Source organism: Panthera pardus, unplaced genomic scaffold (genome assembly GCF_024362965.1).
Source record: "Panthera pardus isolate Hobbes unplaced genomic scaffold, ASM2436296v1 HiC_scaffold_12, whole genome shotgun sequence".
NCBI classification, from domain to species: Eukaryota; Metazoa; Chordata; class Mammalia; order Carnivora; family Felidae; genus Panthera; species Panthera pardus.
In genome coordinates, this window is record NW_026526677.1 from 3,286,389 (window position 1) to 3,309,314 (window position 22,926).

The following is a 22,926-nucleotide window of genomic DNA, read 5'->3' on the forward strand; positions in this document are numbered from 1 at the left end:
GTCTTCCAGCTTCTGGGAACCCCAGGCGTCCCTGGGCTGTGGCCTCGCCCCTCCAGCCTCCACCCCGGCCTTCACACGGCCGCCTCCCCTTTCCTTACAGGGACGCCAGTCATGGAATCGGGACCCACCCGACTCCACTGTGACCCAGTCTTAGCTATCACTTCCGCAGAGACCTATTTCCAGGTGAGGTCACATTCTGAGGTTCTGGGGGACGTGACCACTTAACCCAGCACAGTGGGGATCCTTGTTCTGGGACCGGCCTGTGAATCCCATCTCTCCCGTGACGGGGTGGAGGCCGCGTCCGGGGCTGGGGCTGACCTCCTCTGCCTTCCCAGGGGGGTCGTTCCGGGGCTGCTGGTCTGCAGAGCAAGCAGCCCCGGGCGGAGAGCGCTCGCGCTGTGTGCCAGGTGAGCAGCGGCCCCCGAAGCCCCTTCTCAGAGATAAAAGCTCGTCTTTAAAACAGGCTCCGTCACATTATAAATAAATTTATTAAATTACATGTTGCTGCAGATAGAGCTGTGTATTTTTAACAAACGCGGGCAGACTCAGCTGGCTGCAAGGGGGCACAGGGAGGGGGAGCTGGGGCCACGGCTTCGGGGTGGCCTGGCTGCAGCCCCCACCCCACCCCACCCCAGGGCCCCGGGGGCGGCTGTATGGCCCGCGGGGGACGGCGGAGCAGGTGCCCGGGCGCCTTGGCAGTTAGAGACGTGGGAGGGCAGAAGGAGGGGCCCTGGTGGCAGCGGCCGGTTCCTCCCGGGGGCTGCAGGGGCTGCCGGCCCCTTCCCTCGCCAGCCGCCCCGGGAACAGGAAGCATGACAGGAGTGTCACCAGGTGTGACGTCCACAGGAAACGGGCTCCAAAAACTCAACCCACCTCCCGGGGCCTGAAACCCTCCTGGCTTATCATGTGTGCAACTCACTTTTTGAAATTCTACTGAGGCGGAAAGTAACCATTTCAAGAGGTACGAGGCGGTGACATTTAGTGCGTCCACGGTGCTCTGCAAACCGCTGTCTAGTTCTGGAACATTCCGGACGCCCCTCAAGAAACCCTGTGCCCGTCAGCAGCCACTGCTGCCGCCTGCTCCCCCAGCCTGGCAACCACGAGCCTGCTTTCCGTCTCCATGGAGTCACGGTTCCGGACGCTCCGTGGGAACGGGCTCACGCGACGTGGCCTGCTCGGTCTGGCTTCATCGCTGGGCAGGGGATCGTGGAGGGCCCGCCCCGCTGTAGCAGGGGTCAGTGTCTCGTTCCTTCTTGCGTCCAAGCAATATTCCGCTGTGCGGATGAGGGCGTGTTCTGTTCATCCATTTGTCCGTCCGTGGGTATTTGAGGGGCATGAAGCTCACTTTTTTCAAAGCACCTATTTTCTGCTGATGCAACCGCCTGTGGGCTCACGAACTTTCCTCCTGTCTTGGTGGAAAGGGAGGCAGGACCAGGCCCGTGAGGGTGAGGGAATTCGCGTGAGGCAGCAGCACAGGGCCCTCCCTGGTCTTGACCCGCTGACCACAGGGGCTGGGTGTGGCCGTGTGCGTGGGGCCTGTGGACGTGGCCGGGGTGTGGCCTCTGCCTGCCTGGGAACTCTGCAGGTGTCTGCCCTGTCCTGACCTCTCCTTGCCCAGCAGCCCCTCCTCTTACCCGGCCACGTGGGTCCACGGCACGTTTGACACTATGGGCCCCGTGCACGCCGCTCACCATTGTATCAGGTGGGTGACTGGTGTGTACTTGGATGAACGAACGAATGAATGAATGAATGAACGAACAATAATCAAGACAAACCGTCCAGCTTCGGTCGCAGACCCCAGTCCCGGCCCACGTCATCAGGGGGCTATGAGTCTGCGGCCAGGCCATCCTGGAGCACATTGGTCTTTGCAGACCTTCCTCCCTAGAAGCCCCGTGAGGCAGGCAGAGGGGACAGCCACCGCTATGCCCATGGGGAAACTGAGGCTCGGGTCATCAAAATGACACCCCTGTCTTCTGAGACCCTTTGGGGCTAAGAGCTCATTAGCTTCCTAAGCGCCAAAGAGATCTAGAAAACACATCTTAAGGATCCAAAATAAGAAAAGGTAATGGGACCGTTGAAATTAGCTGACATTTAATTACTACATCCCAACTTCGTTCACTGTTCAGCTGAGCGTTCACTTTAAAACAGTTCATGGGTTAGGTTTTCCCCCTGGGCAAGAGGTCCCAGAGGGGCATGCTGGGAAGGTACTGTCCATCCGTGGTGAAGGGGCCACGCGAGCCAAACCACTGCAGGCACCATACCTCCGAACAATCGCACCTGCTGGGATGTGTGCGTTCGTGTTTGAAGAGGCTTGGGGCCAGCCCCCAAAAGTCAGCAGAGGTGGCCGCGGGCCTCCCCCGGAGCTACGGGGCAAGGCAGACGCGCACCACACAGTCGTGGGTGCTAGCAGTCGGCGAGGGGGACGAGAGCCCCCAGCCCCACACACGTCTGCCATCCGTGGACGTCCTGGCATCTGCCGTGGGTCCCTCTTCCCTGCAGCACTGAGTGTTCCCTGCACGCGTACCATTAGGGTGGGGCGATGGCCGGAAGCCTGCGTCGTTAGCACACGCGAGGCAGTGACGTCTGGGGTGGAGCGGGGACCCGGGAGGTCCCTGTTTCAGACGGGTGTGGGTGTGGGACTGGCTGATCACGTGTGTGACCTCCGTGTCGTCGGTAAGAGCGAGAGCCCAGGGCACCCACCTTCAAGGACAGGAACCCAAGCTCGCCTCTCCCCCGGGGGAGGGGTCAGGTTCAGAGGGAGCACTCAGCAGACGTTAGGTAACAGGTGGAAATGTTGGGGAGGGTGTGGACGGAGCCGTGGGGCCCGGAGAACAGGATGAGGAGCTTGTCCAGCAGCCTTGGCCAGAGAGCAGATAGCTTTCCACTGGAGAGAACCGATTCCCACCCGCCACGGCTGCACACCATGCGGTGGACGATTTGGGCTGTGCCCACCGGACTTGCTCAACACCCCCCCCCCCCCACTGAGCACAAGGCCCCTGGTTCTTCGTCCAGCTCAGGCCTTGTCCCCCTCTGGAGGCAGGCAGAGGCCGAGGCCCCCACGGCCCAGCTTTTCCAAGGTACCTGCACAGCCAGGTGGTATGTGTACGGCCGGGGAAGGTGCCCATTGACATCTTTAACAGGTGTCTACTGATGGCCCATGGCCAGGCCGGTGCCTGGAGCTGGGGTGCGGGCTGCAGCTCACTCCCAGCAGGGCTGACAGAGAGACAAGCCGATGAGCACAGGACAAGGTCTTTGGGAGAGAAAGTGATGGGACAGAAGATGAGCTTTGAGGTCTCTATGAACTGAATTGTGTCCCCTGAGATTCCTGTGTTGAGGCCCCGGCTCCCAGTGGGGTGGCAGGTGGAGATGGGCCTTGGGGAGGTGATCGGGGTTAGATGAGGTCATGAGGGTGGGGCCCCTGTGATGGGATCAGCGCCCTTAAAAGAAGAGACCCAGAGCTCTGTCTCTGCCCTGTGAGGGCTCAGCAAGAAGGTGGTCACCTGAGAGCCAGGAGGAGGGCCCTCACCCCGCCGTGCTGACACCTGGACCTTGGACTTCCGGCCTCCAGTCTGTGATTTTGTTACGCGGCCCCAAGCTGACTCATACGCGGTCTGACAGAACTGGGTTCAAATCCAGGCTCTGCCAGGTCCCGGCCCCCCTTAGGCAGACGGGGGCCCAGAAGAAGGGTAGGGTGTCGTAGGTACCAAGGCACCTACAGAATCTTCCGAGACTCTCCGAACCATGGCTGTATGGGAGGTGGCCTGCGGGCCGTGGAGCAGGTGCGTCTTTGCCTCTGTGTTGGCTCCCCCAGCCTGCCGGCCACTTCAGACCCCAAATCCCGCGTGGGAGCCCCGAGTTGGCTGAGACCCTGCCCCTCGCTGGGGGCGGGAGCTGGTGACGGTGTCCCCTCTCCAAGAGGCCCAGAGCACCCGCCTTCCAGGACAGGAACGCAGGCTCATCTCTCCCCTGGGGGAGGGGGGGTGGGCAGGTGGCACAGGGAAGGGGGAGCCCAGGACAATACCGTCAGCATCACCGCGAGGGAAACTGAGGCGGCACGCTGTCGCTCAACAGTACTCGGGAAGGTCTGGCATTTTACAGGGAAAGGGGCCTTCCTACTCCTCCTGTTTAAATTTAGTCTCATCGTCTCTGCTGCCCAGACAGACAGGATGCGTCCAGGGAGTCATAACATGAGCCTCCGGTTCTGCCGTGAGATGCCGAAACACCAGTTTGCCCTGTGGGCTCGGATCCCTTTGCCCGTCTTGGTTTCTTCCCCTCGACCTTCCTTTCCCAGCCCACCCAAGCCCCAGACCTTCTGTCTCGCTCTATCCCGTTGTCTTTTCCTTTTTAAAAACCAGCATCTGTTGGAGGCAGGAATACCACTTACCAAGGTCATTCGTTCTCAAAGGGCAAACGTCGTGCCCCCAGGAGGAGCCCTTTAGCCCCTGGGCGCGCCCTCAGAAAATCGTGTTTTGTGGAGATCTTCCTCTCTGAAAATCGGACTCACTGCCGTGCGCTCTTTTGTAACCTGCTTTTTTTGAAACAACACGTGGAGACCATCTTTCCTCATCAGTAAGTGCTGCTGTCCATGATTTGGTGGCTGCACACAATCGCCAGAATGAATTTCATCTCTCGTCTCTCCATGGCTCTCACTCCTACCAACGTTCCTGCCGGGTTGCCGCTGTTGACAGCCTTTTCCCCGGGGCCTCCTCCTCCGCCCCGTGGCTCTGACTCCCCAGGGCCTGCCTAACTGGGGTTCTCACTGGCCAGTCTACCTGTAGAGAGACAGCATAGAGGAGGGACCAATCCCTGTTGTTCCACTTTCTTAGTGACTTATGTGGCAGGCTCTCTCGTCCCTCAATGTCCGAGAGCATGGCCTTCAGAAACCCTAGCATGGCTCTCCACGGAATACTGTTTGGCCATTGAAAAAAGATGCTGGAAATCTGGGTGTCCAGGCCAAGACAGCCAAGATGGGTCCTACATGACCAGAGCAAGTTGCAGGAGTCACAGACTCACGAGTGACCCTATTTTATTAGAAAGAACACCTACGTGTTTCCATATCCATCCATATGCCCAAAGACACGTAAAGAAAAGTCTGTTATACTACTACTCAAACTGATGTCTGCAGTCGCCCCTGGGAAGGAGGGAAAGGGGGACTTGCTTCTCCATGTTAGTTATGTATTCAGAAGCAGTGTGTTCTGGGACAGTGCTTTGTAAGCACCCCCCACCCCGGAAGGGAAGGCTCTCACCTGGCCCAGGTAGTGGCCACCCACCGGAACCTTCCCATACTCAGCGCTGGCCACAGGCAGTGTTTCTCTTGCCCTTCTCCTGGAAAAAGAGGTCCAGAGAAATAAATCTGAGGAAGGAAGTCATTTTTCAATTTTGTAGGTGCTTTATGACTAGTCTTGCCTCTTGGTTTCTGAGAGATGCGTGTCCCCTCCACATGCTGCTTGGTCAGCCACACAGATGCTGCCTCAGAATTAGCCACCAAGATCCCCGTGGAGACGTGTGTGCCCACACCGCCCAGCTCTGAGTAGCCAGCTGCGCCCAGGTCCACGTGTGCCGTTGGTTCCAGCTCTCCCTGAAGAGAAGCAACAACAATAGATCAACACAGTGGCCTCCCAGTGGGATCCCCCAGCCCCAGGCACCTCCTTACATCCACCTGGAACCCCACACCTGCAGGGATCTAAGATGCAAAGTTTGTAGTATCCTGGCTTTCAAAAATGCCCAGAGGCTCACACTGAAGATGAGCCTCACCACCACCTCTTAGCTCTCTTGCTTTTGGGGTCCTGCCCTTCCTGGCTGGCTTGGACACTGGCCAGGCCTGATAGTCATGTGCTCAGAGGAGTCCTCCCTGACCACCCCCCCTCTCGATTAGAATAGCCCCCACTGCATTACCCCCAGGGCAGGCACGTGCACAATCCTCCAATCCTTCACCACGTTGGGGTGACTTCGTCAGTCATTGTTTCCACAGGCTGGGAATCCATGGTGCCAGGGTAAAATCTGTCTTGTTCCCTCCTGTCTCCCCAGGGGAGATGCTCACTCAAAAGTTGAAATCGCTGTTAGATGGATAAATGAATGGCTGGATGGATGGTTGGATGGACAGACGGATGGATGGACAGACAGATGGATGGACAGATGGACAGATGGGCGGATAGATGGGCATGTGGATGGATGGATGGATGGATGGATGGATGGATGGATGGATGGATGATGGATGATGGTGGATGGATGGACAGACTGATGGATGGATGGTGAATGGATGGATGGATGGACAGATGGGCATGTGGGTGGATGGATGGATAGGTGGATGGATGGACAGACAGATGGACGGTGGACGGATGGATGGACAGACAGATGGATGGACAGACAGACAGACGGATGGGTGGGCATGTGGATGGATGGATGGATGGATGGATGGATGATGGTGGATGGATGGACAGACTGATGGATGGATGGTGAATGGATGGATGGATGGACAGATGGGCATGTGGGTGGATGGATGGATAGGTGGATGGATGGACAGACAGACGGACGGTGGACAGATGGACGGATGGACAGACAGATGGATGGACAGATGGACAGACAGATGGATGGGTGGGCATGTGGATGGGTGGATGGGTGGATGGATGGATGGATGGATGGGCATGTGGATAGATGGATGGATAGGTGGATGGATGATGGTGGACGGATGGATGATGGTGGATGGATGGATGGACAGACTGATGGATGGATGGTGAATGGATGGATGGTGAATGGATGGATGGACGGACAGATGGGCATGTGGGTGGATGGATGGATAGGTGGATGGATGGATGGATGGATGGACAGACAGATGGACGGTGGACAGATGGATGGACGGACAGATGGATGGACAGATGGACAGACAGACGGATGGGTGGGCATGTGGATGGATGGGTGGATGGATGGATGGATGGATGGGCATGTGGGTAGATGATGGATAGGTGGATGGATGAGCGGACAGACAGATGGACAGACAGACAGACAGATGAGCATGTGGATAGGTGGATGGATGGATGGAGGGAGGGAGGGATGGAGGGAGGGAGGGATAGATGGACAGATGGGCATGTGGGTGGATGGATGGATTGATGGATGGATGGGTGGATGCTCCAATGGGTGGATGCATCCATGGATGGAAAGATACAGGGATCGATGGATGGGTGGGTAAATGATTGGACCGATAGATGGGTGTGTGGGTGGGTGGAGGTATGAAGGGATAGATGGATAAAGGCAAGCCTTCACTTATTAGGAACAAAGAACAAAGACAATTTCTGGCCAATTTTTTTAATGACAGTTGGGGCTGGGGATTATTGTAGGACAGTGTGGCCTGGGAATCAGAGCTACGAGGACTCTAGGCAGCTCTACAGACTGGCTACTGGCCCTGTCCCTCCCTAATGCCATCTCAGCTCCTCTCTGCCAATTGGTCCTATTATCACTGGCTCCTAATTTTCTGATTCTAGAAGCAGCCAGTCTGTCTGGTTTCACCAACCCTCCCAGCCTATTGGGCAATGCCCTTGGCATCAGCTGCTGGCCAGCCAATAGATGCGCTGCCCCTGGACCAGGTGCCCACTCATGGGTCAGTCAGGCTGCCAGAATACAAAGCATGCCGTGCTTTCCCAAGCTGGGGAGGGAATGGCTGTGGCCTGGGCCGTTCCAGCATGGAGGGGCTGTGAGGTGGCACTCACCATGCCTCCCATACAACATGCAGTACACCCAACACCCAACTCAAGCCTCGGGCTTTGATGCTCATCCCCGGGGTCATGGCAGTGGGGCTCAGGGGCTCATCATCCAGCCCTCCAACCTCCACATCTCTGCTAACCCTCGGGCCACCTGGAGTCCACCTGGGGATCCCCTCCTCCCTGGAGCCTCCTTCACGGGTCTCATCGGCTTCCACACACCCCTCCCCCAGGACCAGGCACAATTCAGACTCACCCTGAATCTCCCACTCTGTCCCTGTCAGCCAGCTGCTCAGTTCACACCCAGCACCAGCCGTGACTGGCTGTCCGGCCATTTCTTGGTGTTCAGTGTCCCCCATCAATGTGGCAGTATCCTGAGCCTCACAAGGCTGCCGTGAGGATGGGAAGAGAAAGGCTCTCTTGTGAGCGAGCTCCCTAAATGGTTCCTGAGGCACCTCCTGCTTATTCCACACGCAGACCCCACTCACCCCGCCCAGACCCACCCAGTCAGCCTGTCTGGGGAGAGGACCCCGGGTTCCACGTTTCTCCAAAGCTCCCCAGCTGGCGCTTAGATCCGCACACAGTGGCGGCTGTAAGCAAAGCCCCCTTAGGTGCCACACTGCATCTGACACCAGGCTGGGTGTCCACGGGGACCGGTGTCACCCAGAAGCCACCCTTGATTAACCGGAACTTGGGGAGACAGCTGCCCAGCCTCCGACCGCCCTGCACCTCAGACCAAAGTGAGTCGCCGTATGTATCGTGTGTGTGTTATCCTCTGCTTCCATACGGAGCACCTGGGAATCCAAGGCGAGGAGAATGAGTTACTGAGCGGGTCCCCTGTGCTGAGCGTTCTGAGCAGACACAGTTTCAGCCGACTCTCCTCGTCATGTTCAGACATATGTTCTAAGCTAATTGGATCTGGGGCCGGACTTGGCGGGCTCCACCATCCTCCATCAGTGCTAATGGAGTTAAGGGGCTTGGAGGGACAGGATGTTGACAACGCCCCTTGGCGACGGACGTGCTCCTCCCTGCTGCCCCCTCCCCCAGGCCAATTCCCATCACACAGACCCCTCCCGCGGTATCTCCTTGGTGCTGTTCACGTCCTCTGGATGTCTCACAAAGCAGGCATGGGCCACGCTTGACCCCACATCCCGTCTCCATCTGCCCTGTGCTCTGAGCCCTCCCCAGTTAGCTCTCTGGCTGGCAGTAAAGGCCAGGCCTGGCCAGGGAGCTCTCCCCACTCCCTGACTGGCTGCTCCCAGGGAGAGGCAGGGCTGACCTTTGTGGGCATCTGGGGCAGACATTCCAGCCTCTCCCACCTTAGCCTGAGACATGGTTTTAGGACCATCTCTACAAAAACCATCACTGTACTAGAGATTAAATGGATGCCCAGAGAGGTCAAGTGGCTTCCCAGGGTCGCACAGCTGAGAGATGGGAGGGTAGGAATTGAAGCTGGTTCCTTCTGCCTTTATACCCTGCGTGCTGCCCTGGGCACTAGTCAAGTTTGCCCTCAATTAGTGGAAAAACTACATTGGAGTCATGGCATCGGTTGGAATTAGAAATGACAATAAAAATAAAGCCCAAGCAACCCTAATGTAATGCAGAGTTCTTCAGATAGAAAGGTGACCTCTTTGAGGAAGACAACAGGCTTTTCCTCACTTACTGGAATAAACAACCATGTTTGTGACTTTATTTCAGTGGCCACAGAAGCTTTTCTTCCCATGCCCTCCAAAAAAAGAGAATTGGTTTCCCCACTGTGTACCCCCCAACCAGGTCCTCATGGATGACTCCTCTGTGGGAAGGAAGCATCACAGGCCTGCTGACCCTCTGGCACCTTTTGCCTCTGGTTGAGCATGTTCTGTCGTCCCCAATTCTGTCCCCACTTACATCACTGAGATGGCCTAATGCAACAGGTGCATGTTGAATGGCTGAGAAAAGCTGGAGTTTTGAGGGTCCCCTAGATATGGTGGGCTCTATGACAAGGAGCCCCCCCCCCCCAGTGTTCACAGAGGGGCACAGGAAACCAGCAGACTGCCCCTGGGCCCATCCTGGGCCCACCATGGGCAGCCCAGGCCTGCAGCCTCCCATCCCCATAAAAACAGCACATGAGCCAGGCCTATGGGCCTCAGTGTTCCTGCCCATCCCAGCCAGGCCTGGCGGAGTCCCAGCCTCTCTCTAGCTCTCCATCGGCCACTGGTGCAGACAGCCTGAAGGGTGGGGGAGTAAGTGACTTTTGTTCGAGCCCGGTTGACCACCGCCAAGGAACTGTCCTTGGTCCTGGCAGAACTGGGGCTCCCTCTTCTCCCATTAGGAGCCCCTATTGACTTGCATGGCACAGGAATGGGTTAATTTTACTTTGCAGGTGGACAGTGGATGTGGGTGAGTGTTCTGGAGGCCACGAGGTCTGTGAAAATCAGGGGGGACTCGGAGAGGGCCTGCTGGTGGCTTCGGGGGCATCTGGCCCTTTTCGGGGTACAGGCTGCCTTGTACCCCCTTGTGTTGAGGGGTATCCTCAAAGGGAAGCCTCGTCCCCGTCGGCCCTGTTTATTAACCTGCTATTTATTAACAGCCAGAAGGGGAGGAGCTGGTCTGTGAAGACCTCAGCCGTGACCTCCACAGCTGGCTCTTCTCTGGGCTGTTGTAAACTCAGCTCTGCCAGCAGATGAGTTTCTGTGGCTGCTGTGACAGAGGACCACATATGTAGTGGCTTCAAACAACACACGTGTGTTACCTTGGAGTTCTGGAAGTTACAGGTCCAGAACGGGGCTCAAGGGGCTAAAATCAAGGCATCAGCGGGCTGTGTTCCTCCTGAAAGCTCCGTTCCTGGCCCTCACCTTCTAGAGGCGCCCTGGCTTGTGGCCCCAGCCCCTACTTCCGGCGTCATGCCTCCCTCTCTGACTCTGACTCTCTCCTTTTGAGAGAAAGGACTCTGTGGTCACAGTGAGCCCCCCTGGATCATCTAGGATCACTGGCCATCAACACCCTTTACTCAGTCACACCTGCCCTGTAAGTCACACAGTCACGGGCACCAGGGATCAGGATGTGGACGTCTTTGGGGCCTCCTTGTACTGACCTGCAGAGGGCAGGATCTGGGGGGTACCTGTGGTCCTGGGATCCAGCACCGACCCTGGAGATGCTGCCGGGGCCTGAGCTCTCCCAGCAACCGAGTCAAACCTCGATGAGGCATTTCACCTCTCTGAGCCTCAGGGCCCTGGGAAACCTTCACGTCAGGGTTGCTGGGTCTCAGGAGAGGTGATGCGTGGAGGGAACCATCGGCACAGCTGGCACGCAGTAGCTTGCCCCAAGGATTGCTCTCCTGTCCCCAAACGCCCCCCGCAGAAACCCAGCGTCCACCCTCCCCTCGGCTCCAGCTCCCACCCACCACACCGGGCATTTGCCCGTGCTGTCCCTCTGTCTGGTGTGCCCTCTCCTCCTTCCCCAGTGCTGAGGCCCCCCCACCCCACTTTCCAGGACAGGCTTCTCCGCCCTGTGTTCTGTGCCCCTCCCCCTCCCCCAGCATTCACACCAAGTGCACGTGGCTGTTTCCCGCGGCAGCATGGTGGTCCGTGTCCTTCTTCAACGTGTCCCGGCTTGGGCACAACGCCCTGCCCAGGGAGGCTCATGGAAAATGTGTAGGATGCAGGCTGATGTCAGAGGGTCCTGGGGCAGGGGGCAGGCTGGGCCGACGGGGAACCATGTTGCACTTTGAAGTCCTCTGACCTTTGCAGACAACCTTGGGGTCCCCTCTGCCTGGCACGGTCTGGGGCTTGTTAAGTTTTCACCGAGAGAGCCAGGTGCCCAGGTGGGAGCCTTCGCCCATAGCACACGAGGGCTCCCCAAGACATAGCCCACCTCACAGGACCATGTCTGGTCGTGGCCACACAGCACTATTTTAAGGCCTGGCCCGGGCTGACGCGCAGCCCAGCAGCCCGACTGTAGAAGCGTGTCCGTACCGCCGGCTGGCCAGTCTCCAGGCCGTGAGCAGGGCGAGTCACGTTTGAGTTTACAGCCCCAGGCCCAGCACTGAGGCCGCACACGTAGGTGCTCCGTACAAACAGGCCTCCTCCCTCCAGGCCCCTGCTCGGGGGCGGTTTCCTGTCGCTGCACACGGGCCCGGGTCTGTCTGGGCCTCCTTTAGCTAAGAGGCCTTTGCACCCTGGCCCCAGCCTTGGGCACACGAAAGCACTGGGCCCCGCCCTTCTGTCCCCTCCAGGCCCGTGCTGGCAGCCACAGACTGTGGTGGGGGCCACCCTGAGGCCGGGCCCCAGATCCCGCCCCATCCCAGAGACCCCGCCCCAGGAGCATTCCCTCCATTTTGGCAAGAAGCCCTACCTTTGCTTTTCCTAGTGGACCCGCGCTTGTCACTTAGACGCTCAGTCACACACAGTGAGTTCTCTTGCTGGGCATGATGCTCTCGACAGCTGTGATGGGTCCAGCACAGCCAGCACAGAGCAGGCGTGGGCTGGGGTGACGTCCAGACCCTCAGGTCCTCACACAGCAGGAATCGGGCGGGCGCGCAGGTTTGAAAAGAATCTAACTTGACAAGTGAGGGTATTCAGGTAAACGCTCGCCCGCGTTCACGTTCACCCTCACCTGCCTTCAGGCTCACACTCGCCTGCACTCAAGGGCAGATAGGAGAGTCACCCATCCTGTGTCATGGCAAGCAAAGGGCTGAGAATCACCACGGCTTCCCAAGGATCTAAACCATCACCAATGAGGGACGTTCTCATGGAAAGAACAGACATTTCCATCTAAGAAGAAAGCTTAGTTACCTCTGAGCTGCACCAGGATCCTCCCGCTGGCTCCTGTGATTGCCCCGTGTCACGTAAAAGTTTGTGACCCCCTCACTTGCCTGCAAGCACAAGGCCGCCCCTCGTGTGTGGCTGATGGGTGATGGTGTGCGAGATGAAGGCTCCGGCCCCACCCCCTCCTGGGCCCTCCGGTAATGGCCGCCACATATCTCCCTCTGTCACCTTCACTGTGGACGCATGGCCGTCCATCCTGCCCCTGTTTGGTCTCCAGAGTCTGGGGGAGTCCGGGGGGCCCGGGGACGACGTAGTCCGGGCTGGGCGAGTCCCCCGTTCACTGCCAAAGAGGATGGATGTGTCCTACCTGACATCTCACGTTCTGTGCCAACGACCTCACCATCCTCAGGGGAGCAGGGGGGTGTCCTTCCTGAAAACCGCTTCACGTGCGCGAGAATAAAAGTCCAAAAGCAGTACGGATTCCTGCTTCCCGGGGGAGGCAGGAGTCCTGCTTTCTGCAGCCTGTTTGTAATTCTGAGAAGAACAAGCAGGTGGAGGGAGGCAGAGCCCGTGGGGTGAGCAGGGAGTCCTGGGGCGTCAGCCTGCCCAGGCCCGAACCCCACCTTGGCCAGGTGCCACGCACCTGTGCGCATCCGGTCCCCCGGGTGTCATCGAAGACCTGACATGATGCCGTACTCACTGTGTGTGTGTTTGCTCGGGCTGCCGTCTGCAAAGTCAGGCTGCAGGACGACAAGGTGTCACAGCCTGGGGGGCTTACACATTTATCCTCTCCCGGTCCCTGAGGCCGGGGACCCGAGGTCCGGGCGTGGGCGGGGCCGGGGCCTCCCGAGGCCTCTCTCCTTGTGCGCGGACGGCCATCCTCTCCCTGTGTCCTCACGGGGCCATCCCTCTGTGCGTGTCTGTGTCCTGACCCCCTCTTCTTAGAAGGACCCTGGTCACCCTGGGATCAGAGCCCACCCCAGTAGCCCCATTGTAATTGAACTGTTTTTTCAAAGCCCCCATCTGCAAATACGGAGCCCTTGTGAGGTGCTGGGGGTCAGGTTTCAACATGTGACTTTCCAGGAACACAACTCAGCTCATAACTGTGTGCTGGGCACCGTTCAGGTCACGTCCTGGCCTTGACACCACCCCCCTCCACAGCCCTGGCAGGTGCACCTGTTGCAGTAAAAAGCCCCAGCAGCTGACCCCCTCTGACTTCTTGTCATCAGATTCCCAGACCGGACCTTCTCTCCGTCTTTACACCTGCCCGCTCTGCTTCCACCTGGAGGGGCCGGTCCTGAACCCCCCTCCACGTGGCCTTCCCCACAGCACCCCGAGTACGTTCACTGTCCTAATGACCTCATCCATTTATGTCCTAGGGCATCCCCTCCAGCCCTCCCCCGTCCCTGCCCCCAGCCTGGACGCTCCAGTGTGGTTACAACTGGACCCGCGGGAAGAATCGTGAGCCCAGCTGGAGCTCGGGGTTCCAGTACACTAACAGCGTGTGCTTTCTTTCAACCCCCACTTACGGGCACCTGGCATGTGACTGTCTGCCCTGCACCTGCCCGCGGGCCAGGCAAAGCTCGAGGCTCAGCCCCGATGGTTGAGGAAAGATGTGCCCTGCATCTCTCCTCCTGGTCTGGGTCTTTGCCGGGGTCAGGGACAGCACCCTGGTGACACAGGCCGTGCGGTGGCCCCAGCTGCATCTTGGGTGGCCACCAAAGAGCTTTGGGGCATGGTTTATGAAGAGAGCATTCTGGGAGGTGGAATGTTCCAGAGCAGAGAGGTGATGATCTAGTGGCTTGTGGACACGGGCAGGTCGCCGAGGGAAGCTGGGCCCCGGAGCCTCATCACTGTCCTCGCAGGCTACCGCCACACGCTGTGGGCATTGGTCAGGGCCCCTTGGAGGCCGCAAGCGGCCAGGGCAGGGGACCAGCTGGGCTGCAGGGGGATCGCAACAGGGAGAGGAGCCGCGGGCTCTGTTTTCTGCGTGCTGGGTGCCGTTCCATCCGACAGGCAGGAACCCAGGGGCCAGGGTCTGCTGCCCTGTGGATGTCCTGGGTGTCGGGGTAGCGGCTGCCGCGTCTGTCCGTGTCTGTGCTTTCTGAGCACAGCTGCCCCACGCCTTTACCTGGCTGTATTCTGAAAACCAGCCTGTATGCCTTTGGCCCCCGTTTATGGTGAATCTGAGGCTCTGGGAGACTGTGTGACACCCCCCCCCCCACCCCACAAGCCCCAGAAGTGCTAACCTGGGCTCTGAGCCAGCCCTGGGGACTCCCAGCCTGCCATGGGCAGGCAGGTAGGCAGCTGGCCACCGTGGTCTCCCCCTAAAGACCAGCGGGCAGGACTATTCTGCCAGCAACACAGGCCGCCAAGGTCCCCTCACTCAGCACGTTTAGATTCCTCCTTCCCGTGTTCCTTGATATGCTGGAACCTTCTCCACCCGAGCCCGGAGCTTTGGGGACCAGGACAGTACCAACAGCCTCACTCTCTTGACTGGCAGGGCAGGGATTTTGAGTGTCCTGGAGGCTTCTGGGCCCTGCAGGGTCACATCAGTGCCTCGGTTTCCCAGACTGAAGGAAGAGGGTCCTTGGCGGTGCGGTATGGGGACAGGGGTGGGCAGGGGGGACACTCACTGCTCACACTTGCCCCTGGGAAGGAAGGAGGGAGGCGGGGCTTGGGGCCGAGGCCTCTGCATGAGAGGTGCAGGCCCAGCGTCCTCGGGCTCCCACCATTCCCGCAGGGTATCTTGGGACCATCGTTGTTCGCTCGAGGGGCCGGCATTCACTGGGGATGTGGGGCCCACGGGCTGTGTCCCGGGGTGACTGGCAGGAGAGCAAGGTCTACAGGGACCGTGGCTCACAAAGGCGTTGTCAGGGAGCACTACAGAGCCTCGCAGCAGCCCTGGGCATCCCCGTCGCATCACTGGGGAAACTGAGGCTATTGGAGGTCTTGGCCCCTCATTCAAGCTGCTGCTGAGGGAGGAGCTAGGGCTGGGAGTGTGGGTCCTTGGCTCCTAGGCCACCGCTTCTCCCGCAGGCCACCGTCTTCCCAGGTGGGCCGGGCTCGGCACTGGACTTGCCAGAAGTCACCATCCAGCGCTTAGACCAGCAAAGGGCCCCAGGGGTGCTGAGGGGCAGACCGGCTCTTGGTGGGCGTGAAGGGCTCAGGCTCACCGCTCCTCAGGTGCGTTTTCCAGAACCCGCCCCCCGGGACGCTCGGCGACACATCTGCATTCACGAGCTGGGGGAGCGCAGTGTCCCTCGCGGGCTCTCAGCGGCCCGGTGCTCTGCTGATTCAGTCCACAGTCACCAGGCGCTGACACAGGCCAGGCTGCGTGCAGCAAAGCCTCAGGGACTTGCCGTCGGTGCACAGATACAGATGTCAGGCCCAGCTCCCAGGAGCCCGCAGGAACTCAGAGTTCCTTTGCTCTCCCCAGCCGCGTCCCCGGACCTCTCTGCCCATCACCCAACCACCCGCTGAGCACCCCAGAGCACATGGCAGGGAATGCTGTGCAGCCCCAGAATCTCTGCCCGTCCTCGACCTCGAACCCGCCCCCCATGCGTGCGTCTGTTTATTTGTATACCGTAACATGTCCTCACGTGATAAAACTCGGCATCAGAGGCCCCGCACTCCCCGCCCGGGGTGGGGGGACCGGGTCTGCTAACGAGTCAGGGAAGGGCACAGAGACCCTTCAAGCCAGGCCCCCCACAACCGTGAGCAGAGGAACGACGGGCGGAAGTCCCGCCGGAGTGTAAACGTGAACATGGGAGGAGCCAGGGGCCAAGAGCCAAAGCTGCATCGAGTCAGCCTGTTCTCCTGCCTCCAAAGACCCCCACACCCCTTGCGTGCCTCCCAGTGCGGGGAGCTAGGATTTGACGGCCCAGGCCATCAGCTCCCTAGCAGGATGCGTGTGGAGGGCCGAGGCATTCCTACAAGGCCAGAATGGCCTGGGACCAGTACAGAAGCCCCCACAGAAAAGCCCCAGACAAAACGTGTGGGGGAGACTGGTCAGCTGGGGTAAAGTGAGGCTAGTGGGATGGGGTGGGGCGCCCCCATAAGCACTACGGGCTGTGGGGTCATGGGCTCCAGAGGGCCTGAGTTCGCCATCAGTGCCAAGGTGGTGGGGGCCGGTGGGGGCCCAACTGCAGCTGGGCGCCGGCCCAAGGAGACCAGACTTGCCAAAATTTGGAAATCCTGGCTGGGAGCAGAGGCACAAGATAGGGTGGAGCTTTGGGCCCGGAAATGTGGTTTTGCCGGCGGCGAGAGAGAGAGCCTGGGGTCGCGGGGTCAGACCCAGGCAGGATGCAGAGACAGGGTTCTAACGGGGATGCCCCGAGATGTCAGCCTAGGCACGGAATGGGGTGGGGAGTGCCGTCAGCGAGCCCCCACTGCCCCCAAATCCCCGGGGTTAGAAGCACTTTGCAGACGCTGAGACAGAATGCAGAGTGGTCTTTCTTGAACTGCCGTGTGGGGCGTAGGGCGGGAGCGGCAATGCTCGGTTTCCCGCCCTGCCCCAAGGAGCAGGGGGAGCCTGCAGGGGACGTGGATCCGGACACCGTCTCCCAGAACTTTGAAGCTGGATCCAGTCCATACCGGAAGGGCCGTTGAGAGGCGTTCTCGCGTCCCAGTCCCACTCACTCAGACGGTCTTCATCCCGGAGCCACTTTGCCCCCACGTGGGGCGTCCCTCCTGGTGGCGTCTGTGATGTGGCGTAATGATGTCTTTTTTTTCCAAACAACTTGACTGAGGTATAATCGACATACAACAAACATCACACAGTCAAGTTGTACAATACTATACGTTTTGACGCACGTGTCCCCTCGTGAAACCATCACCAGGTTCAAGATAACGCATCCATCGCCCCAAAGGATTCCTGAGTTCCCGTGACCCCCACCTCCTGCTCGCCCCACCCCCGTTTCCTTAGCAACCATTCCTCAGCTTCCTGCTACTCCTGTAGTTTGCATTTTCAGGAGTTTTACATAAACGGGGAATCATACCGTCTGGGCTCTTTTTTTTTTTTTTGGTTTGGTTCCTTTGACTCAGAGTCATTGCTTTGAGATTTGCGCATACGGGTCGTTCCTCTGTATTTACGAGTGACGCTCCATGGCTTGGCTGGGCCACAGTCTGCTTAACCAGTCGCCCGCTGATGGGCATCGGACGGAACCCACTTCCGGGTGCTAAAGAAACGCGCTGCAAATTGTTTGCACTCAAGTCTCTGTGTGGACGTGTGTGTTTCTCTTGGATAAATACTCAGAAGGGGAATGGCTGGGTCACATGGTAGATAAAGAAATGTGTAACTTTTTTAAGTTTATTTTTGAGAGAGAGAGAGAGAGAGAGCGCGCGCGCATGGGCAGGGGAGGGGCAGAGAAAGAGGGAGAGACAGAACTCGAAGCGGGCTCCAGGCTCCGTGCTGTCAGCACAGATCCCGATGCGGGGCTCAAACCCGCAAACCGTGAGATCATGACCTGAGCCGAAGCCGGACGCTCAACCAACTGAGCCACCCAGGTGCCCCTAAATGTGTAACTTTTTAAGAAACTGCAAAGGGGTCTTCCAAAGCGGCTGCACCGGTTTGCACTCCCCCGGCGGTGTGGTCCAGCTTTCCACTGTCATCGGTCCCACAGGTGTGCAGTGATGTGTCCTTGGGGTTCTAATCTGCGCCTCTCTTATGACTCAGGATGTTGAGTATCTATCCATGTGCTTATTGGCCGCCAGCACATCTTCGTTGAGAAGCCAGAACTAGAACGTTGTGGGGAACACACGGGGTGGGGGAGGCGTCTCTTGTCCTCCCCTCTCTTCGTCCTCCCCACCCCCACCTCCTGACAGCTCCAAAAGGGGAACTACATTTGAGGTCCTGGAGGCGATTGAGCACGGAGCACTGGTTTCTGGGGTGTCTCCCGGTGCCCTCCGGCCCTTCGGCTGAGGGAGGCCCTGCAGTGCTCCCTCTCGAGCGGTGGGCCGGCTGTAGTGACCCGGATGGAGGCCGCACAGTCTGAAGGCTTCCAGCAGAGCTCAGAGACACGCAGGTGCAGGCTGCTCGGGGCCCCTTTCAGGGTAAAGCCTCCATGGGGAGCGTGGTGGTGGAACAGCGGTCCCGGTCCCCAGAAGCAGCCCTGGCGTGTCCTTGACCGCAGCTCCTAAAGGAAGCCAGGCAGCACCCTTCCTGGGGTCAGGGCCACCTGGGGTGGTGCTGGGGCCCAAAGTTCTGCCATTAGGAATAAAATAATGTTTGTTAAGTCCTCGTCAAGGACAGGAGCGCTGAGCCCCTCGCAAACCCCGGCCAGATCTAAAAGAGGGAAGGGCTTCAAAGGGCCGGGGGCGCTGCGGCTCAGCACAGCTACCCACGGAATCCGTTTTCATGCAGGCCTTTTCAAGGCCGGTGACAGAAGTCCCCCTCAGCATTCAGGGGAGCCACAGGACGCTGCCACTTTTATAGGTCAGAAAACAGTGAGGCAGCGGCGGCCGTCAGGGCCCACCCGACAGCCGAGTTGAAGTAGCAGGTCACGCGCCGTGCCGGTGATCGCACACTTAGGGGTGGGTCCCCGGAGGCAGGCTGGATGCAGGGGTCCCGGGGCGCGGGTCTCCACTTCTCCCCCTCGTTCACGGGCCCCCTTTCCCGGCACAGCGGGTCGTACCCGCCCACCTGCGGCCCTCACACCCACCCGCACCCACGCACACCCTCCCGCTCGGATGACCGGGGACCACCTGCGCCGGAGACCCGGCCCGAAAACCCAGGCAGCGTCCTGATTGGCCTGGCTTGGGTCACATGACCTTTCTTAAACCAATCACTGTGGCCTGGAGAACGGGAAGCTCGGACTGGCCAGGGCTGGGCCACGTGGGCGCAACCCCTGCCTGGAGGGGGCGTGTCCTCGTGGCTCGGGAAACCGGAAGCTCCGTGGGGGGCACGTGAGCAGAGAAGCCCCGCCCTCGGCGGACAGTGTAGGAGGAGAGGCCGGCGGCGGGACCGGGGGAGGCACACCGCACGGGACACGGGGGTCCTGCCTTCCCTGCTGGGGGGTCTCTCTGCAGGTCAGCCCACCAGCCGCCCCAGGGCACGGGAGGGGGGACCTGGCCAGCGCTGCCCCCCGAGCCAGAGGGCGGGCCCCCTGGGGGCCCGGTGCGTCCGAGCAGCCATTGCCGGCAGTCACCAGCTGGGTCACCAGCTGGTCACCAGCTGGGGTGGGGTGGCGGGGGCCGCGTCCCCACGGGGAGGAGGGGGGCGGGGCTCTCCGGTGGGGCGGCTGCAGGAACGGGTCTCAGAGGCCACAGCTGGCGGGCTCCGCGCTGCCCTTACCCCACTGCTTCCCTGCCGAAGGGGACAGGCCGGGGGCGGCGCCGGCCGGGTCACCCTCCAGAGGGAGCAGTGGCCATACTCCACGGTGCGCTGGCTTTGGGGCGATTCACACGGTTTCTCTCCAGCCCGAGGTTCTCCCCGTAATGAGAAGCTCCCCGACTCCACGGAGCTCTGGATTCCAGCCGCCCCCGAGAACCCATTAAGCGCCTTCTTCAGGATCGCCTTTAGTGCTTTTTTCTGAGTTATTAAGCTGAGGAGTTCCCTGCAAGGAGCTTTCGGGGACACAAGGGAGAGGGAAGGCAGTTCGGTTCTCTGTGTGTCTTTCATGGCACTGCCTTTTCCTGACTCCTCTCCCGAAGCTCAGGGCCAGGGGATTTTCAAAGAGGGAGTAGGATCCGCCCTGGGGCTGGAGACAGCTTCTCCTCCGGAAGGATCCCCCCTCGAGCCTCCCCAGATGCATGCCTCCCGGAAAAGCAGCAGCTGCGGAGGAAGCTGATTTCTAGATTCCTCCTGGTGGGAGTTCTCCTCGGATCCCTGAGCAGAAACCATGCCAGCCAGGATGGGTGTCATCCTCTAGAGCCACCTGCCCCTGGCCTCACAGCCCTCCGTGCATGGGCCCCCAGCCTTCATTTCCCCAGAAACTGACTACCTGGACCCAGCCCGCTGCTAGTCTAGACTCACCACCCACTCTTCGGTGGCCTGTCTCCGTGTCACAGTGTTTTGGTGTGAATCCTCTGGTTCATTTGAAATTCCTGGGGGAAAACACACACTCAGCATCTGGAGCCCCCCTGCCATCCCCACGGAGGACACTGGGCTTAGCACCCGTCCTGTCGGCTCAGGCTGCCATAGCAGAGCACCACAGACCACGTGGCTTCAGCAACAGAGTCATTTGCTCAGAGTCCTGGAGGCTGGAAGGGCTGGTTTCCTCCAAGGCGTCTCTCCCTGGCTTGCAAATGACCTTCTCCCTGCGTGGGGGCACCCCTGCTGTCTTTCTAGACTCTCAGTTTCCGCTTCTCGTGAGGACACGTGAGGCTGATAGGGTGGGCCCTCCCCCAAATACAGTCAGGTGCAGAGGTGCTGAGGGTAGGGCTTCAACTTGGTTTCAGTGGGGCAGGGGGCAGGGTGGGGACACACCATCCGACCCATGACGGCAGCCCAATAAAAGATGATGTTGTGGGCCATTTTCATCAGTTACAGCCAAGAGTGTTTGATGCGAGGTGGGAGGGCAGCACTCCTTGATGATGGTAGTGGTACTCAGCAGCTACCGAGAAAGTTCCAGAAGCATCCTACCATCAAGGAAGGAAAATGGTACATCTGGCCAACCAAGGAACCAAGCACCACCACGTGGGGTTTCTTTGATCCTGTTCGGCAGATGTGGGGCAGAGTAGAGAGGCATGTTTCTGTCCAGGTAATTAAGGAGGGACTTCAAAAGCTTCTGAAGCTGGAGGCTTTCTGTTCAATTATTCAGGCTGATGCATCCAAAGGTCTCTGAACAGGAAATAGGGAAGAGATTGCTAAGTAGTTATGATGAAGAGTAAATGAATTACTTGTCAGTGGTGCACATGTGATCTCGGAGCACCGTGTGAGCTGGTGTCTCGCCAGGTGCGTACTGTCCGTGAGCGCTGGTGCGGGAGGGGTGGGTGGGAAAGGAGGCCCAGTCTCTCGGGAATGCCAGTCGTTTCTTCCTTTTCCAAGATCGGTGACCACCTGTGTCTTTGTCAAGTGTGATTACACACTTCAGCGTGAGTCTGAGAGTCTTGGCATTCAGGCCATGGGAGCCACCCCCCCCCCCAGGGCACCTGAGTGCATAGTCACTGTCCTGGGACGCCGTTGCGTCTCCACTCCCATTTGGGGTCAGCACCCGTGAGAAGCAAGGTAGTGTGGATTAAAAGCAGGGAAGTTTGAGATTGTCTCAGTAAGAATAGTGCCCCAAAATGGATGATTGTGGAAATTTCAGGAGGGGTCATAGGGCTTATTGTGGTACTTCTCATCACTTTTGTTTATGTTTGAGATTTTCCATAAAAAAAGAAACTTAAAATTATAAAAGAAAAAAATGCCTCCTTCTGTTCATGGCCATGATGGGAAAACAGAGCCTGGACTTGCCTTCCACAGGAAACGACCAAAACTCAGACAAAATGTGTGAAACGAGGCCTTGTTTTGACCGTGAAAGATGCAAACACACAAGACAAGCCCAATGACTGCCCTGGCGTCCCGCGCTGAGTGTCCAGGAGCGAGAAGCCCGGCGCAGGCTGGAAGGATACTCAGGTAGAGGTGGGGCTGAGAGCCCAGGGGCCCACGGCAGCCACCGCTTGCAGGACAGAGTGCCAGAGAGGAAGTAGCTGCACGGAGGGAGTCAGCAAAGCTCCGACCAGCACACTCATCGGTGAAAAGCCAGAGAAAGCATCACCCAAAGGGTTATCGAGCTCACGCGAGATAAAGAGGCAGGGCCTCTTCCTACCCACCAAACTGGAAGAAGAAAAAAAAAACAGAAAATTCATGCAGCATTGGGAAGGTACTCAGGAGGGTCCTGCCTTCACACTGGAGAGTAATCAGCCCTAAACTAATCATGTCTCTGTTCTCACCTAACAAATCTTAAAACCAAGACCTGAAACATCAGGCCCTTTCCAGGTCACTTAGCTGCACGCAAAACAAAACTCGGGAATGTTTATAAGAACACAAAAATATTCAGCACCCCAGCAAAGTGGAATTTGCAGTGTGTGGCATCCACTCAGAAATTCCCAGGTGTGCAAAGAAGCAGAAAACACAACCCATGGGAGAAAAATCAATTGGTCAAAGCTGACCAGGGATTGACACAGTTGTTAGAATTAGCAGAGAAGGATATTAAAGAATCATAACTATATTCCATAGGATAATAGTGACAGGGGAAAAAATTAAAATTCTCTGGACTGTACACTTAAAAATTATTAAGATGGCAAATTTTATGTTGTATTTCCCCACAAATTTTTTTTTTCAATTTTAGAACTCAATTTAAACTTCCAGAGATGAAAACTACAATGTCTGAAATGAAAAAATACACAGCATGGGATTAATGGCAGATCCGACATTGCAGAAGGAAAGGACAGTGAATGCAAAGAAGTAATGCTAGAGACTATCCCAAGGGTGACACAGAGAGAAAAAGGAACCATCATTTTTAAGGAAATAAAACAATCGAGCACCAGTGCACTATGGGTCA

General features: G+C 58.4%; 1 protein-coding gene across 3 annotated transcripts in view; it reads left to right on the forward strand.

The window, feature by feature from the left end:
• The window catches only part of SHANK2 (SH3 and multiple ankyrin repeat domains 2), a 492,081-nt gene that overhangs the window by 396,335 nt on the left and 72,820 nt on the right, over positions 1 to 22,926 (forward strand). The gene's annotated exons all lie outside the window — the stretch shown is intronic.